Source organism: Alligator mississippiensis, chromosome 3 (assembly GCF_030867095.1).
Source record: "Alligator mississippiensis isolate rAllMis1 chromosome 3, rAllMis1, whole genome shotgun sequence".
NCBI classification, from domain to species: Eukaryota; Metazoa; Chordata; order Crocodylia; family Alligatoridae; genus Alligator; species Alligator mississippiensis.
The window spans coordinates 115,307,333-115,313,603 of NC_081826.1; the positions used below are offsets into that span (position 1 = coordinate 115,307,333).

The window sequence follows — 6,271 nt, forward strand, 5'->3', positions numbered from 1 at the left end:
AATTATCTATACAGGAGAATTTAATATCAAACAGGAGTAACTAACATGGTTCTAAGTGTATTTTTTTTATCTTCCATTCACTGCAGTTAAAATTAAATCACTTCTCTCTCACTTTAGAGCCCAGTGAAAGAGAAAGATATAAAACAATCTCTTCCTTAAAGAAAAATCCTTTCCTTTGACTTTATGATATGCCATACTACTGGAGTTATTACTGTAAAAATGAGATTTTGGAAAAAATGCCTGACAGGACTGCCTCATTTGATAAGGCTAAAGGGGCTTATGTCAAGTTATGTGCTGTAGCTCTACAATTTCCCTGCTCCCACTGCGGTGCTTTATCCATCAGAAGATTTGCATCTACAGAAGTGCTTTTTAAAGATACTTTTGTTCTCTTTAAAGCATGTTTTGAAACTTGGGCAAATTGATTTAAAAGACTGGAAAGGGGATACTGCAGAATTCATCAGCATTGACTTTGGTACTTAAAACACTTAAGTTGACAAAAATAATGAGATTGTGCTGGGAAACTACACTCTTCTATGCCTTACTCCTATTTTGTACTTTTTAGTTGGAACAAGCCTATTTTAAATTGCTAGGTGAAAAGTCAAAGGCTCAGATTTGCAGCAGATGTAATTTGGCATGTTTCCATGAGTGTCACTGGAGCTAAGCCAATTTATAATAGCTAAAAGTCTAGCTCTAGTATCTTGAACCTATAAAATTAAAATTCACTTCAGTACTCAATGCAACCATTATTTTGAAGATTTGAACCCAATCCTATACAATTTGTTTGTGGGGGAGTGGGAGTGAGGGGAGGAGGGAGAGCAGGAAGGGGAAAGATTAAGATATTTCTCCTAGGCTAAGTGCAGACAGTCAAAAAGCCCAAGGCTTAATCAGTTCACTCATCACAGGTTAGTCTAAGCTGTGTAGATTGAACTGATAAGCAAGTGAACAGACATTCACTTTTGATTCCAAAAATTCAACCACATGCCTGCAGTGGCCCAGGCCAGAGATCAAGGGGTGCTAGAGCATGCCTCCCTGCTTGGCTTAAGCAGACAGTTTGGGTGAAGGCTAGCCTGCCTACCCTGCAAAGCATCCTGGGATGTTGGGGGATTGTGAGTTAACTTGAATCTGGAGGAGATCTGGAACAGAAGTTCAATACATTAATTTAACCCAAGTCAGCTAAGTCTGTTCCATCCAGGTTTACTGGGTTTGGCCACTTTGAAAGTGGTTTATGTGCACTGAACTTCTGTTGTGTTACAGATTTGAACTGGTTTCTGATCACTTATACCAGTTTACGTATAATTTCTGTCCCTAGCTCTAGAGTCTATTGCTATATTCATCTGTTGCCCTCTGTTCTGGGCAAGGCACTCAATTAAACTGAAGTTAAGGCTGAAAATAGCACAGACTTGCAAGTTAAAATCTTTACAAATCCTAAAAAATTACAGTTGTGTGCATGCACGTATTTATATGGATGGATGGATGGATGGATGGATGGATGGATGGATGGATGGATGGATGGATGGATGTGTGTAGATAGATAGAAAATATGAAACTCATTAAAATGTTGGGACATTCTGAATTAAGGTTAAAGGGAAACCATGGAACAAAAAGTCTGAAAATGCACAATTAAGGTTACTCAAACAACTAACTTTGGAAGAAAAAATAAGCTGAACATGCTAGATATTTTTTACTTCCGGAGTGACACAAGAACCACTTTTATTCCAGAAGTTTGTTCACATGGTGCAGGGTGAGGGGCATTATACAGGTTCCCTGCTAGCTTAGTTGTTCAACCTCCTTGGGTAGACAAGCCCACATCTTTTAACAGCTCCTAGAGAAGAGTGGTGTAAACTAAGTGCATGGGTTGAAAATACCACAGGTAGAATGTCATAAAATAATATCAAAGTAAAATAGAACCAAAAATCTTCAGGGTGTGAATATCTAACTGAAAGCTCTGCTGACTTGTATCAACTGCTGCTATTCAGAAGAGAGACCACTTAGATATGGTTCCTGATGATCACAAAATTATCTTTTCATACCTCGGGTGATATCACATTCCTTTGAAATTATTCATAGATTCATAGATGTTAGGGTCGGAAGGGACCTCAATAGATCATCAAGTCCGACCCCCTGCATAGGCAGGAAAGAGTGCTGGGTTTAGATGACCCCAGCTAGATAGTTATCTAACCTCCTCTTGAAGACCCCCAGTGTAGGGGAGAGCACCACCTCCCTTGGGAGCCCGTTCCAGACCTTGGCCACTTGAACTGTGAAGAAGTTCCTCCTAATGTCCAATCTAAATCTGCTCTCTGCTAGCTTTGTGGCCATTGTTTCTTGTAACCCCCGGGGGCGCCTTGGTGAATAAATACTCACAAATTCCCTTCTGTGCCCCCGTGATGAACTTATAGGCAGCCACAAGGTCTCCTCTCAACCTTCTCCTGCGGAGGCAAGGATTACAGTTATCAAATAGATTAGTTTTACCTGAAATGTAGAAATATTGCTTTACTCTTCTTTTATTCTTCTTATCAAAAGATTAAGATTACAGATGTGGGAAGAGCTACAAGAGTGCTACAAATAGATGACGGGTGATAAGTTTGTCACGTTTTGAGGAAAGCTTGTGGGGAGTCAGGAAGGGGAGAATAGAAAAATGGGTGCGTTTCTGTTGAACGTTGTGTAGTAGTTTGGAAAATGAGTTGCCATTGCCAAATGATGCCATAAGTTAGTGATGTTAAACTCATCTGGCCTGTGGGCCAGATGAGTGGGGTGGGACCAGTCTATGGGTTGGATGAATGGGGCAGGCTGGCCCCATGGGCCAGATTGGATTGACAGCCTTCCTCCCCCTTCCCCCCACATGCTGAATCTCGAGCCTGTGGTGCCTGCTCTTGCTAGTCTGGGACATGAGTCTCACATGATGCCTGCTGCAGCTGGTCCAGAGTGGGTGCTGGATCTGGCATACAGGAGATCCATGCCCCCCACTTCCCCCCAATACAACAGATCCAGTGTCTGCTCTGTCTGGTCCAGAACTGCATTGCACTGCATGTGTCGTGTACCGATCAGAGCAGGTGCTTGATCTGGCATTGGGTGGGGGACGTGCGGTTCTGGACTGGCCCTGTCCCAGAGCAGGTGCTACGTGGCCCAAGTCCCTGGCTCTTCATGCAGTACCAGCCTGGCGCTTGCTGAATGTGACATGAGAGTCCACTGAAGACTCAGGGCCAGCATCGGGGGCAAGATGATATGGCTCAATGGGCCATATCTTTGACACCCCTGACATAAGTGATTAGATATTACAGTAATAAACAGGAAAGGTAAATATGTGCTCATTTTTAAGCATGTGCTTAAATACTTTTCTCTGAAGGGACATGTTTGAGCACATGATCAAGGGCTTTAGTGAATTAGGGGCTGAACTAATTGAGAGGTTTTTAGACACCCAGCACATCTGCTGTACAGCCCTGCCCCATACACTGCACTGTTCAGTATTTATGGGGAGGAATTCATCCCTGTTGAGAGCTCTGGCAGAGGACACACACACTGCTTTTACGTTATATTAAGAGTTTAAGTGGAATGTAAATGTTATACAGGCTTCCCACTCAACCTCTGGATAAAGTTAATTTAATCTGTTTTGAATACAGTTAATACCTTCTGCTGGACTGTCTTACTCACTGGACTGTTCCATCTTATTTGCTGCATGTGCATTTTCACACAGAAGCAAACATGGATAGAGCTTGATGTTTCTGAGATTAAAAGACAAGGGAAACTCATTTTCTCATTCCATGTGCATTCTGCCTACAGGATCTGCCAAGTACTCTGAAAGTTGGCAAAATATGCACAAATTGTTTTGGTCACTGGAAAGTGATAGGGCATGTTTTAAACTTCATGTTCTAGTCAGGAAGGACAGCTGTACCCTGTACTTTTATTTCAGTTAGCCAAAATCTGGAGAGTTGCAAAGTGATGTGATGTTAAGGGGGGCACAAGCACACGCTGCCTCATGGTATTTGGGGTGACATCACCCCACAGCAGCAGTGAACTTCACTGAACTTTATTTCCCAGGGAACCCTGGACTCACTGAGACACTTTTGGGCTGCTGCTACTCCCTGTGATGGTTGGAGTCACAAAGTGGAGGTGGACGAGGGGGCAGGATGGTGAGTCACCCCCTGCTCTACTCAAGCACCCCCTTCTTCCCCTTAGGCAGAGCCCAGGGTTTGTGTGCTACTTGCCCACTGATCCTTTTATGTCTGGGGGTCACCTCAGGATTGGGAGAAGCATCTGAGATCCAGAGTCTACATGTAAAGAAGCCAGGAGATCTGTCTGGGGAACTGAGTCAGAGATCCAGAGGATCAGGAAGAGCATGAAGCCGGGAGGCTAGCTGGGTCAGGTATACAGGCTATCAAACCAGAGTTCAGTCAGGCCAAACTAAAGGTCCATGGTTGGGTATCCAGAGAATCCATCAGAGTCAGTAGCAGGACAAGTCAAGGGTGCAGCAGCTAGGTACAAGGTTGAGCCTTGCTGTCCAGACACTTCCTTTTTTTGGGTCAGAGGTTTATACTGGAAGAGGTGAAGGGTCAGCTGATCTTGGCTGGCCACTCGAGTGGTAGGGAATGGGTGCGTGGCCAGACCACGATGGAGGGTTCTGCCCATCTGTATCTTCCCCAGTGTTCTGCGGAGGAGGTGGCAGACAGGGATGAGTAGATGTGTTGGGAAGGCCAAGGCCTAGGGCTCAAGGCCACAGCTTGACATTATGCTACTAGAGGTATCTGGATGGCAGTGTCTGAGCACAGTCCTATTCCACCCTGCTCAAAGCCCAGAAAAAACACTAACGCGGTGGATGGGAGGCCTTCCTCTTCATCCCTTTTTGCAGCTGACCTCCATTTTAGCCCTAAGACTTTGTTACAGAGTAGACACTTTAATTGCTTTTCAGGGACATGAGCTATGTGGAATAAAATGGCACTTGGTGAGAGGGTCCTGCCCCTTGACTTTAATGAGGAACCGTGAAGGTACAAAGACATGTCCATATGCATTTCACTGAGGATCAAATCCTAAACTGCTCAAAAGGAGGCAGGAGGAAGAAAAGAGTTTTATTTCTAACAACAACAAAAAAAGGATTCTGAGAAAGATAATAAAATACTTTTAATGCTAGATTTCTCCAGAACAATTGCAAAATGGCCTAAAGCTGATCCCTTTGAAGCTTTTCCTAGTGCTAACCTGCACTTCCACAATAGACTGCAGAGTCCTGTTGCTTTACTTGTGACTGATAATAGGAAATTCCTTTAGAGTATATTGTATCAACTCCCATGTATTCTGGGTTTATGAAATTTTATTTTCTCTTGTTCTTATTCAATTTACAACTTATTCTTCTCACAGCATAAATCAGTTTCTATTCTGTGGTTTCATGGCAGGCATTCTATCTTGTTTTTCAATATGCTATATCAAGAACAAATATCTAGTCAGTCATGGGCATATAAAATATTAATCATATGTGTTTGAAGGTATGTTGCTATAGCAATTCATTTAGTGCAATGAAAAATCAGAAGATAACAGGCCAGGGATATGAGAAAAGCAAGAATTATACAGCTATAATGACACTATTAACACATTACTCCATTGTTATGATATTACTTCCTAAATATTTTAATTCCCAAATGGCTAATTTTGAAGATAAAATTCTTCAGTAGGGATTTCTTAAATGACTTCAACACAAAATACACTTATAGTAGGGAGAAGACATTAAGCAATTTGTTGAAGAAAATATTTTAAAAAGAAACTAAGCAAATGTGTAAAATATCTTCTGTTCCATATTTACCACACTCTTTTTGTTCCTTATTCTAGCATGTTTCACCCTTGGGGGCCTAACATGACAGAATTGAACTGTGAAGATTATCAAGAGTCTGCTTAAAAGCAATGCTGCAAGTCTGTCATACAAAATGGGAGAGAAGAAAAAATGAGAGCCAGCAGGAGAATGTATTGGAAAATATAATTTTCATTTTGAATTACATGAATAAATGGAAAAATCTTAAAAACAAAACAGCAAAGCAATTGTCTCTGATATGATTATAATTATTTGGGAGATGTGGGTTTCAGTCTAATTATTTGAAGAATAGTGTAATGGTAAATTTAAATGAAAGAATGAGATGAAGTATAGTGCTAAAGCTGAGCTTCAATACATGGATGAGTTAATACTGCATCAGGTCATCACAAAGTCTGAATAGTGAACCCTCTTTAAATTGGTGTTGTATAGAAGGGTGTACCAGTTACAAAAAATAAGTCTTTGCCTTATTCATACTAATAT

The 6,271-nt window shown here is 41.7% G+C and overlaps 1 long non-coding RNA gene across 1 annotated transcript in view; it reads left to right on the forward strand.

The window, feature by feature from the left end:
- LOC132249094 (uncharacterized) overlaps positions 1 to 5,997 on the forward strand; it is a 55,879-nt gene extending 49,882 nt beyond the window's left edge. Inside the window, exon 3 of the long non-coding RNA XR_009460493.1 lies at positions 5,812 to 5,997. This is a non-coding gene — a long non-coding RNA (uncharacterized LOC132249094). The remainder of the gene's footprint in view (positions 1 to 5,811) is intronic.
- The last annotated feature ends 274 nt before the right edge of the window (positions 5,998 to 6,271 follow it).